We start from the raw sequence: 13,182 nt of genomic DNA, 5'->3' as shown, positions 1-13,182 counted from the left end.
GTGAATAGGATTGTTGGATTCTGCAACTGCGATATTATCCATAAACACTAAGCCATTAGCTTCAAGCAGTGATCCAAGTATTCTCACATCATTTAATTCTAAATACATTTAATAAAGCAATCTTTGAAATTATTAGCAATTGTTAATGCTCATAGAATCAAGTCAACTCTACTAAAGCTTAGGACCCACCAATATTATTCTTAAAATTCTGTGGTAAATCTTCATATGTTTTATGTTCCTTATTTCCATCTTAGGTAAATACTCTCTCATCCTTTAATTTTCTTGTAACTCAAGTGCAGCTGTACTAACTTTTAAAATACACCTCCATTTCTTTTTCTACACTATTATATATAATTGCACAGAGAGATGTACTTTTTTTGTGCTTTCCATACTGCCTGAGATATTGTCCATTTTAGAGGTATGGCATAAATAACTTGCATCTGAAATTTTAAAAGCCCGTTTTCCTAAACTATAGGGTTCATGGGTAATTATGATACACCTTCATTTGCATGGCTATCATAAATGTGAACATGGCCTGATTATGATTACTCTCTCCCAAGTGGCTGTCATACCCTCTTTACCAATGACTTCCTTCTCGGTTAGTCCTTGAGATCGCCTGAGAAACCTTTTCACAAGAAGACACATTTTAGTTTCCCCATTTTAATTTTTTCAATATTTTATTTTACAAAGTAAAGTAATAATAATGACTTTATCCTAATCCTCAGAAAATGTGTAATTGCAATTAAGAAAGTTACAATTTAGGGGTACCTGGGTGGCTCAGTTGGTTAAGCCTCTGACTTCAGCTCAGGTTATGATCTTGTGGTTTGTGGGTTTGAGCCCTGCATCAGGCTGTGTGCTGACAGCTCAGAGCCTGGAACCTTCTTCAGATTCTGTGTCTCCTTCTCTCTCTGCCCCTTCTCTGCTCATGCTCACTCTCCCTCTCTCAAAAATAAACATTAGAAATATTAAAAAAAAAAAAAGAAAGCTAAAATTTAAAACAAATCAATGACCTCCATAACTACTTGGAAGACCTTTGTATTAATATTCAGTATTTAGAACACTATTTTAGTCATATTTTCCTTGCTCATAAAAATAAAGCATTTAGCTATATAAAAAATGAGCTTGATTATTTAATTTTAGTAAAGTAAGACCTGTCAAACAATTTATGGATGGGTAGAGTTTCATTATAATGAGGGTGGCTTGCCTTGGAATCAGTCTTATAATCTATTTTATGAAAGTATTAGTCATATCTTCTTTAAGGCTCAGGTGTTTAAAGTCCACATACACAAGAAAATCACTTACTTTCATCTCTTTGCTGAATCCTCTCTAAACATTACATCAACTATGGGAAATATGGAACTTCCATATTCTGTACCATATTTTAATCTTGGGGTCAAGATATAATTTTAACTGAGTCTCTCCTTGACAACATTCTGCTGCTCCAATCACGGTTTCTTTTGTATCTATTTTATTGCTGTTTCTTTTTTTGTTTTTGTTTTTGTGTTTTTAAACAAATACCTTGAGCAGTATCTTTATGTGTTAAATATGCATACATGGCCGCATGTTCAAATTACTTTTACAATAGAAATATGACCCTAGTAGACTTCTGGAAATACTTGGAAAAGTATTGCCAAGAGAAGCATTCTTTTTAGAAAAATTCATCACCCTGATGTCTGTAATGTCTCTACAATTTGTATAGTTAAGATAATAGTTTTGTCCTCCTGCTCATAAAGTTGAATCAATACATTCCTGCCTCCTGGAGCTTTCTACATTATTTGCAACTGTTGACCATTCTCTCCCTTTTGAAGCTCTTTTCGCCTTATTTCTCTAAGTTTATAATGTCTGATTTTCCTTCTTAAATTTATTTATTTCATTCCTTCTCATTACTTTCTTCCTCCAATCATCTCTTACATTTTATATTCCTAAGTCTTTGCCCTGGGCATTTGTTCTTATTATATGTATCTTCCCAGGTGACCTCATATACAATATGGCTTTATGTACCATGTAAATGCTAACAAATCTGAGAGTAAGATCTCCAACCAAGCCATCTCCGTTGAGTGCCATACCAAAGGTCCAAGTTACATACAAAGCATCTCCACATAGGCATCTCAATACAAGATATTTATGATATGTTCTTATCCTGTTCTCCTTGTCTCAGTGAATGAAATCACTCAGCCAAGATCACTTCCAGCCTTTCTGATCTCACTTTCCTATATTTGCAATAACCCATAGAGTTAGTCTATATTCTTAGTATCATTTATATTCATTCTCTTCTCTCAATTTTACCAGTAGTTACCTCCTTTAGGATTTACTAGTTTTACTTGAACAACTGAATTAACTTCCTAATAAATTTCATACCTATTCTCATGTTTTTTTCTACCCAACAACCAGGATGACCTTCCTATAACATTCATTGGTGAAGCCACTTCTCCATTTACAGTTCTTCAGTGGATTCCTAGGGGCTCAAATGCCTTAACATGGAGCCAAAGTGGTTTCATGTTCTGGTAGGTACCAGTTTCTACAGTTTTGTCTCCTTCCAATGCCTCAGGTGTTCCCTCTTCCTCATCTACGCAAAAGTCTTACTATATTTCCCTGAAAGTGACTACTATTGGGGAAGCATGCCATTCTGCACTGTTCTTTCCTCTCTTTATCTACTATCCCATCTCACACACACACACACACACACACACACCACACACACACACACACACACACACACACACACACACACATTTCTTGGATAGTCAAGCAAGCTCTCTAATGTGTGTGTCAGGTCTACATGATTGTTTGTGTAAGTGTTATCCACTTCAGTCATATTTCTCTTATTCCGGTCATATTTATGTACATAAACTCTTTGTGTATACCTCTTTCATTTGTGGCACTCACCTGTATATCCAAAATTATTTCTACTATATTTTAAGTAGTCTGAGGGCAGACTGTCCCATTTTTTTCCTCTATCAGTGTCTAACAAAGTACATTAAAAGTGACCCTAAACATGTATTATTTGAAAAAAATGAGTAAAACTGTAGAGAATAAAAATATTAATAACTTAATATGTATGATACATCATAGATAAATATTTCTTGAATATAAATAAATAAGATATTGTTTTTTTTCTCCTGTCACAGGATTATACCACCAGAAATGTTGCTGATAACTGTTACAAGTTATTTATTTCTGTGCCTTCATAACCATTCTGTGCCATAATATTACTGTTGACAGTAATATTTATAGATAATTAAATAATTTATTTCTATGAATTTATACTTGAAATCCTTGGCATATGTGGCCTCCCTATTCTCTCCCTGTCAGATGGTCCTTTCTCCTTTCCATGTCATCCTGTGATACCAATGTGGAGAATCCTTTCTTCATCCATTGGAACTCAGTTCTTCACCCAGTCTTCCCTCTTCTCCTCAAACACTTCACACTAATCCTCACTTTGATACAATGACCCCAAAAATGTTAATCGGTTCCCATTGTTGTTGCAGATTATATTTAGGGCCCACAAGTTGAATAATATTTTCTCCTGACAAGATTCTCAGAAAGTTATTTGTTTTCTCACAAAAGTCTTGTCTGGGGACAAGCTAAGAGTTTTTCTAGATCTACATCAGCCTTCCAGACTACAACCTTTTTTGTTGTTGTTGTCATCCTTCATCGTAAAATCATACTACACAGCCATCACCTGCTGTGGCAGAGAATGCTGGTGTTTACCAATGTTTATATTTCTCATCTTCTTTCTGTGCACACAAACTATAATTCCCAGCTCTCTTGCAGTTATGTGGTGCCATCTGAGTTGCAGCCAATGGAAAAGAATGTACCACTTCCTTGGAGTGTATCATTTCCAGGGCTAGTCCCTAAAACACCTCACTCCTACTTCCTCACTATCCCATCTCTTGTCTTCCAACCACATGAAGCAAATCCTGCCAAGGGCCCTAGCGCCTGAAAGGATCCTGGGTCCCCATATCACCCTGCCACATAGTCATTTGTACTATGCCATGTATGAAAAATAGAGCTTTCTGGTTTCAAGGAACAAAATTTGAGAATATTAAGAGGAGCTATTATACTTTTCTTAGTTAATACATCTTCTAAATGCCAGGCTGTAGCTTTTCATTCCAAGAAGAATGTGATGGGCCATTCGTTTTGTTTCTCTCCATTTCCACAGTTTTCATTAGGCTGAGTAACTTTATTGCATTCCAAATTTTTAAATATTTTTTTACGACAATGATAGCACATCGTTTTTCTTTGGTAAACTCTTCCTGAGGCCAAAGCCAAGATTTATAATCCTATAAACTGAACTGCATCCTAAATCTCTCTCTCTAATAACAAATGTTTCTCCTCAATAAATATAACCATTCATTCACTTAGGCCTTAAATTTCTCTCTCTCTCTCTCTCTCTCTCTCTCTCTCTCTCTCTCCCTCTCTCTTTCATATTATGCTTCTTGGGTTTATATTCCTAATGAGGTTCATCATCATGTTGAGTCACCTCCTATCATTCTTGTCTTCAATCTCCCTGTGATCCTGCCTTTCTTCCAGTTCCATCTGGACACTCTCTCAACCTGGATCTCTCTAATCACATTTTCCATCTTCTGAGCTGCGGTGTTTTCCTAGAGAAAATCACATAGCTCTGCCAGGTGGGGCAGATTTATAGTTTCCAATTTCAGTTGGGCCCTCTGAACCTTTTACTCAAATCCTTTGTACTCAAATGACTCTGTGTCTGATAGCCCTGACCTATGCAATGGTGTGAGCACAGCTCTTCCTTCCGCAGTGTGTTGTGCTGGTTTCTGGGCTCTCAGGGAAGACTCACACACACACACACACCTGTCTGTGGATTTGAACTGCAGTCCTGTACTGTGGTGCCTTGCTCTCCCACCACGATCTCATCTGCCACTTGTCCAAACCTGCTCCACACACACTTGCTTGTGGAAGCTTCACCACTGCCAGTCACCACACTGAAATGCCCACATCGTTACCAGAGATGCTAACACCCAATGCTCTGAGTATTTCTCCTCCTTAAAGAGTCAGAATGATGCACAGTTTCCCCTGTGGTAGACAAAAAGGGTTTCCTCTCAATATATAATCCTGTGTGGTCACCTGGACACCAACCTAGATGGGCTTCTGACCAGAAACTTGCACAGTTTTCCTCTGCAATCCTGAGAACCTACGGCCTTCACCCCTTGATTGCAGTGGTTCACGTTTCTTTCCTGGTGCCACAAAGCAAATAGGCATGTCATCACCTACCCTCTATTCTCTCTATTTCCCATGAGGTTTTTCTCCCACGAAAAAATCTTCTCTACAAAACAGACATTGTAAAATCATACTACACAGCCATCGCCTGCTGTGGCAGGGAATGCTGGTGCTTACCACTGTTTATATTTCTCCTCTTCTTTCTGTGCACACAAACTATAATTCCAAGCTTCACTATATCAGTGTGCAGGGGTAGATTAATGTTGTGTAATCTACTTTGTGAGTAATGAGCCAAATATTCTCTTACCTTTCTCCGTGCCCTCTCTTGTTACATTCTTCCTGGCTGATTTAGGAATGAAGAACATCGTATCCAAGCCTTCAAATAAGAATAAGCCTATATGGAAAAAAACAGTTTCTCTATACATCCATTGAGGAAACATTCATTCATTCATTTATTCATTCAACAAACAGTGTTCTTGGAACTATACTAGCTGATTAGGATGTATTTTTTTAAGGAGGCTCCACGCCCAACTTGGGACTCATGACTGGGCTCAAGAGTCAGATGCTCTATCAAATGAGCCATCCAGGCACCTCTGGAAGTATGTATTTTTTTGTAATATTTATTTATTCATTTTGAGAGTAAGGGAGAGAGAGTGGGCATGGGCAGAGAGAGCGAGAGAGAGAGAATCCCAAGTAGGCTCCATGCTCAGCACAGGGCTTTACACAAGGTCTTGATGCAAAGGGGCTCAATCTCATGTCCGTAACATCATGACCTGAGTGGAAACCAGTGAATTGCTAAACTGACTGAGCCAGCCAAGCACTTCTAGAAGTATGTAGTTTTAATGCTTACTTTCTCCAGGGTAGGCAGTTTTGTAGAGAGACAAGTACAATAAAATGTTAAAATCGTTATGGTAAAATCTGGTGTAACATAAAATGGAATCACAAAGAGGGAAGTGAATAATTTGATTTGAGATGGAAAACAAACTCTTCTTAGAGGAACTGATATATGAGAAATTTGAATTTGATTATGTAAGTAGTGGCTATATCTCCTACATAAGATTATTACAAGTGTCAAAGTTTATGAAACATATAGAATAATTTTGACAAGTTGAAAAAGTAAAACACAATGGCCTCTTTTCTTCTATATAGATGTGTACATATATAATTGCAGAAGAAAGTTAATAGCCTCCTATGAAAGATGGTCTATCTTTGTCATTCTTTTATTATTCTTACAATACCATGGACTGGTCCTACCACATTTATGCAATAAGTATAATCTGACCATTTTGTGTTTCCTTGTTTTGTGTTTTCTTTCTTGCTTTTTTGTTTCTGTTTTTTTTTATTTTACCAGTATGACTCTCTGTCCAGTGAGGGACTCTGTGACATCCCTGTCTCTCACCTCACTTGAACTTAAACTATATTATTTAATTACAGACATTCAGAGAGTACCTACTTATGGCTAGACACTGTGCTGTAAGCTGTGGTTGAGAAAGCAACAGGTGCGTATGTTGATAAACAAGGTTTGTTTTTTACCCGCAATCAGTTAACACTAGAAAGAAAAGGACAAAATATTATCTGAGTGAGATAGACCTCTTCATTTATTTTTCCCAAAAAGACAACACTGATAATTTGTTTTAAAGACCAGTATTGTCTCAGGCAAAAGATGATAATCATTCTCTGCTTGAAGAGAGTAGTTAAAACCAGATAGAAGTGAAATTAATAAAGAACATTGGAACAGCATGGTTTGGTAGAGAATACAGCCCTAGATTTGTTATTCACAATAAGATATATATGAATGATTCTGTTTAGGGCAATACCACTTCAAGCATTCCTATGTAAGAGGAAACAAAACCTTGCCAAGAACTGCTATTAAGCAATAAAATTTAAGTTACTTTAATTTTTTTTTTTTTTTATTTTATTTGAGAGCAGGGTGAGGAGAATCTTAAGCAGGTTCCATGCTCGGTACAGCCCAATGTGGGGCTTCATCCCAAGACCCTAGGATCATGACATGAGCTGAAATCAAGAGTCAGACACTCAATGTACTGCGCCACCCAGGGACCCCTAAAATTTAGATTATTAACTTCCATGTGGAAGGACAGCTTTTTGCTTTTTTTGTTGTTGCTTTTTTTGATTGTTGTTTATTTGGATAATGGGCCAGCCCTGTCATCAGATGGCACATAGAGATAGCAAATACCCAGAAGCTGTAAAACTACTTTATAGCCAGTATAGTTATAGGTCTTCAGTGTAGGTCATTAATGTGTAAGCCATACATCTTTTGGTTAAGGTCAACATTCTGTATTTTTTCAATTAAACAGAGCCACATTAAGCATTATGAGACAAAAGGGATTAATAAAGGGCTTAGGGATTTCACAAATGTAGAAAGAGCAGAGGCTGCACAGACAGATCATGGGGTTGCTACTGGAAAGTCATGGAAACTGTCACAGAAGACATCAGCCTGCATAACCAAAGGAAATGGTTTTTGAAATTTTGCAGGGAAAACACCACAATTGGGAATCATTTGAATAGTATACTACAAACTGTATCAACTTGCAACAGGAAAGCTGGAAATTGCTGAGAAATCTACTAGCAGCCATATTGCGATCAGTATCTCTTGAGAATATAATGACTTCTCCCTACTTCTGTTTTTCATCTCAAAAATGGAGCCATTCACCGGCCAGTACTAATATGAAACCATTGAGGGAAGAAAGTACTAAGAAAGTAGTACCTGAAATGGTAGTAATGCAAAGTTTACGAAGTTTACAAAAACCTAGTATTTTAAACATGACTTTTTTTTGCTATCCTAATACATTGCTACCCAGTCTTTTTATGGTATTAATTAATTTGATTATGATTTTGATTATGCTAAATTTAGCATAGTTTTATAATGTAATTTTGAAATTTAAGAGATAATGATGAATATTAAGTTTTCATTTCCTAATACAATCTAATACACTGAAAGTAGTACACTGAAATCATTATCTACAAAATGTTATTTTTCCTTAGCTTGTCACATTTAGATAATGTCAAAACAATTATTATCAGGTTGATGATATGATGAAAAACATTGATTCTATCACTAATTATTTTATACTAGGAATGTACTTGTTTTTCTGTAAAATCAAAATATTGCCATTTCTATTCTCTATTTTTCATGAGCAAATAAAGTGTTTATTTTTCAAATAAAAAGAAAGAAATAATCTATGAAACACAATGTGCCAATTCTTATATGTTTATGGTTTATGTACATCTCTCTCTCTCTCTCTCTCTCACACACACACACACACACACACACACAGATGCAGTATACTTTTATTCAAGTTGGTTACTAAACATATCAATAAAAATTCTATATTCACAGTAACACTATTTTTTTTTTTTTTTTATAACATTTTTTATTTATTTTTGGGACAGAGAGAGACAGAGCATGAACGGGGGAGGGGCAGAGAGAGAGGGAGACACAGAATCGGAAACAGGCTCCAGGCTCCGAGCCATCAGCCCAGAGCCTGACGCGGGGCTCCAACTCACGGACCGCGAGATCGTGACCTGGCTGAAGTCGGACGCTTAACCGACTGCGCCACCCAGGCGCCCCGACAGTAACACTATTTTCTTATTAGACACCATTACTTTCTGTTTCTGAGCCAAATGCAATATCTTGAACTACTGAAAATGCTTTTTTCTTAGTACTGCCAATATTCCCAGAATTAAAGCAGCGATGCTTCTCTTAAAATAATTCTGCCTTCTGGGCAACAGGCATTTTTCAGCATTAAATAAGACAAAATTGTTTTGTAGCTGCCATCTGTTTTATTGTATATAAACCTATGTTAAGATACTTTTTAAATTAAATGTCAAATCCAGATTGACATAGGAAACACAGGAGTGCTTGATATTTGATGAGAAGCTGTCAACTTGCCTCTCCCTGTCAAATTGCCAGCCACATCCTCAAGACTGTTTAGTAAGTGATTGTGGCAAGCAGGGCTCCATATATAAAGGTCTCAATTCTGTATGGTGTGTGTGTGTGCGTGTGTGGGTGTGTGTGCGTGTGCATGTGGTCAGAGTGGTGTGAGACAAGCTATTTATTATCTGGAAATTGAATTTCATTCCCTTAATTATTAAGGTTATTTTAGGAACATTTCTTATAGGTGAATCAATAATTCAGAAATACCATTCAGAGCTAGGCATGAAAAGGCAAGTTGAATTCCTTCTCTGTAGTAATTTCCATGAAAAATTGATTCTTTGAACCTTAGGCTATAGTTTTAAGGGAAGTTTTTATTCTGTTATTTGTTACAGCAATAGTCTATCTTAGTATTTCTTAGTCTTTCATTTCATTTCATTTTTTACTAAATGCCACTGCTAGATAAATGTGAGTATCTATGGTGTAGATGTGGATGTGGGTGTGTGTGTGTGTGGGGGGGCAGAACACAAGACAGAATTGGTAGTCAGGATGTTTCAACTTCTTTAAAAACTTTTTTAATGCTTATTTATTTTTGAGAGAGAGAAAGAGAGCATTCTTTTGGGAAGGGGCAGAGAGAGAAGGAGACAGAGAATCTGAAGCAGGCTCCGTGCTGTCAGCACAGAGCCCATGTGGGGCTTGAACCCAAGAACTGAGAGATCATGACCTGAGCCGAAGTCAGACACTCAAAAGACTGAGCCACCCAGGTTCCCCAAGTTGGATGTTTTACATTCTTAAACACAAACACACCTACCTCATTCTAAGTGGTCGTGTAATTCTCAGGAAATTATATGGTAATTAGTATTGCAGAAAACGGAGGCAATTGCCTAAATGTTGAAGCTCTTTACCTCACCCCTAATCCAAACAAAATATATTTAAAAAAGGAGGATACAATATTGCATTATTCCCAACATGGGAGCCCAAAGGGGTAGACTTCTTCCCTAATTTCTAAAAGCTGAGACACACAGGGGCACTCCTCCTCTGGACCTCTGACCTTTAACAAGTCGCTCAAAGATGAAACAGGGAGTATGCAATGGACTCACCAAGACAGCCCAGTGGAAGTGCTGCTGGCACCTGGTGGTGGCAGCAGTGACAGTCCCCTGCAGGGCCAGCTGCCCATGGTGACTCTACACCCTGACTCCCCTTTGCACCATGTCCTTGCGTGCAGGTGTTAAAGCCTAGAATTCTTAGCCATTTCCTCACCGTCTTCCTGCCCTCCAGACATCATGAGCTAATCACTTCATTTTGCATCAAAAGTTTTTTTTTTTTCTTTCCCACCTAAGCTAGTTATTCTTACTGTTATCCTTTCTATTAGAGAACCCTGACTCAAAGACACTTTGTAGAGCTATGTTCATAGATGCATGCTAACTTCACATTTTTTAATCTTCCTGCTAAGTTGAAGCTTTACTCACCATACAGTTTTCATATAGATAGCCAGTATTCCCTGTTTCCTTAAAGTTTCTTTTGTCTGATGTCAATATGGCTACAACTGCTTTTGTGCAGAGTTTATGTATAAATATAAATTTACGCACACATCTATGGGTGTGTGTTGTATGTGTGTGTGTGTGTGTGTTCTTGGATTTTGACCTTTTTCATTCTTTATATTTTACATGTGCTTCTTTTAAACAGTATAAAAGTGAGTATAGGTTTTAATCCAGTCTGATACTCTTTATCTTTTGCTGGCATATTTACACCATTTAGATTTAAGCTGACTACTAATAATTTTATTTTTTATTTAGTCCTGTTTTATGTTTTCCATTGGTCTCACTTAATTTTTATTTTTCTATCCTTCTTTTCTTTTGAATATTTGAAGATTTTGTAATTCCTCTTTCATTTTTCCTTTTGAGTGAAACATTGCCTTAACAATTCTGTAACAAAATTCCACTGTTAAGGAACTCTCTTGAAAACCTCTTTATACATACCCACCCTCAATATTTTTAGAGCCCAGTGCAGGACTACACTTGGAGACTCCTGGTCCTTCTCCTCCCTCCTTCATTTCTGACCTCCTGGGCTCCTGAGCACCTGAGTGTAGACACCTTGTTCGTATGACTGTTCAAAACCTAGCCTGTCTCTTCAAAGAGCCATCTTTTGGCTAGTCTTCAAGCCTGGGAGTGCGATAAGAGTTATAGCAGAGTTTTTTTTGTCCAGCCAGTGGCAGATATGCCTGGGGATGTGTCCTGTACAGGCTGAAAAGTAATTTGAAACTACTGTAGCACAGAATTCTGGGGTTCTAGATCCATAGAACATAATTTAGGAAGAAACACGTCCTGCACTTTGATGGGCATATCCTGGGTCCCTATAGATTCACAGCCTTGTCAGTTAGCATCATACTAAAGGAGGCCTAGTGGGGCACCAGGGTGGCTCAGTCGGTTAAGCATCAGACTTTGTCTCAGGTCATGATCTCACAGCTCCTTGGTTTGAGCCCCGCGCTGGGCTCTGTCTGACAGCTCAGAGCCTGGAGCCTGCTTTGGAGTGTGTTTCTCTTGCTCTCTGCCCCTCCCCCACTCGTGCTCTGTCTCTCTGTCTCTCAAAAAAAAAAAAAAAAAAAAAAGAAAGAAAGAAAAAAAAAACATTAAATTAAAAAAATTTAAAAAAACAAAAAAAAGAAAAAGGAAAAGAAAAAGAAAAGAGGCCCAGAAAAGAAACCTTAAAGCCAAAGGGTCAGGGCAGGAGTCACTGTTGCCTACGAATCATCTGAGAGTGGTACTATTTCTACATGAAAAACATTCTTATGGATTCGACTCCTTGCTTGACAGTTTCTGTCATTACAGAGATTTACATTCCATCACCATCAGTGTGAAGAATCAGTTCTCAGACCGTCCATTTTCTGTGTTTAATTTCTTTTTTTTGTTCTAACAATTTTTAAGACCATCTCCCTGCATTTAATTTTCTGAAGTGACACTATGATTTGACGAGGCATGTCTATGTGTGTATGTGTGTGTTTTAATTGTGTTTGAAATTTATTAGGCTTGTTGGATGTGAAGATTGGTGTTGTTTGACAATTTGGGAAATTTTCCAGCTGTTACCTTTTAAAATATGCTCTCTGTCTCTTCTTTCGCTTCTTTCTAGAATTCCAGTTAAACGCACGTTAAACTTTCTCATTATAGTCTTTATGTTTCTGTTCCCTTGTGTTATTTTGGCATAATTTTTTGACATCTCCTCCAGATTTATATGTTTCTAATTTGTTGTCCAACTTTTTCATTGAGTTTTATATTTTCCTCATTATATATATATATATTTTTTCCTTCAACTTCTGTTTTCTATCCAAATCAGCTACATCACATTCTGTAGTTTTCTGTTGCTTGAAAATATGTTTACACTTGTGTTATTTCTTTTAACATACTAATCATAGTTTTAAAATCTCTGGTACTTAGTACAAGAAATCTGTTAACATTAGTATATAAAAAGTCTGTTAGTCATGTACCATATGTTGATGATGCTTTGCTTCCTTGTGTGTTTAGTTATTATTTGATTTATTGTGAGATGCATATTTCTTTGTAAAATAATTTTTGGCACTGATTTAAACAATTCCCTGGAAAACTGAATGAAAGAAATTCTTTTGTTAAATAATGTAGCCAATTTAATGTCTCAAACTCTTATCTCAGGCTGCATTTTGTTGGACCCACATGGAAGATAGTTTCCAGGAATAGATCCTGTTGGTTTTATTGATTTTCTTAAGCATTTGCCTTGGTAAAGACACCGTCTGTCCATTCCTAGAAATGCTGCTCAGTGTTTTAAGGATTCTTCATAGGTAATTTCACATTTTTTTTCTTGACCTATCAATCCACAGAGACTTCATAAACCCTTGAATGTTTTTCCTCTACATACTCATTTTTGAGATTTCAACCTATGTGACTTCAATTGTCATCCACATAAGGATGACTTTACAAAGTGTATGTATCTCCATCTGAGCTCTTTCTCCTCAAGTCTGGTATATTTTGGTAGTATTGATACTCTCTATTTTGATATTTTTGTTGTTTCAAGAGCATCTCAATTACAAAATATCTAAAAACTCAATTGCTGTTAGGCCACAAACTGACTTCTTCCCT

The 13,182-nt window shown here is 36.9% G+C and overlaps 1 long non-coding RNA gene across 1 annotated transcript in view; it reads right to left on the bottom strand.

Annotated features, from left to right (window-relative positions):
- Positions 1–5,431: 5,431 nt before the first annotated feature.
- Positions 5,432–13,182, bottom strand: part of LOC128776557 (uncharacterized) — a 200,836-nt gene continuing 193,085 nt past the window's right edge. Inside the window, exon 3 of the long non-coding RNA XR_008421713.1 lies at positions 5,432–5,578. This is a non-coding gene — a long non-coding RNA (uncharacterized LOC128776557). The remainder of the gene's footprint in view (positions 5,579–13,182) is intronic.

The sequence above is a fragment of the Panthera pardus genome, unplaced genomic scaffold (assembly GCF_024362965.1).
Source record: "Panthera pardus isolate Hobbes unplaced genomic scaffold, ASM2436296v1 HiC_scaffold_13, whole genome shotgun sequence".
NCBI classification, from domain to species: domain Eukaryota; kingdom Metazoa; phylum Chordata; class Mammalia; order Carnivora; family Felidae; genus Panthera; species Panthera pardus.
This window is presented reverse-complemented; position numbering and strand designations above follow the sequence as displayed.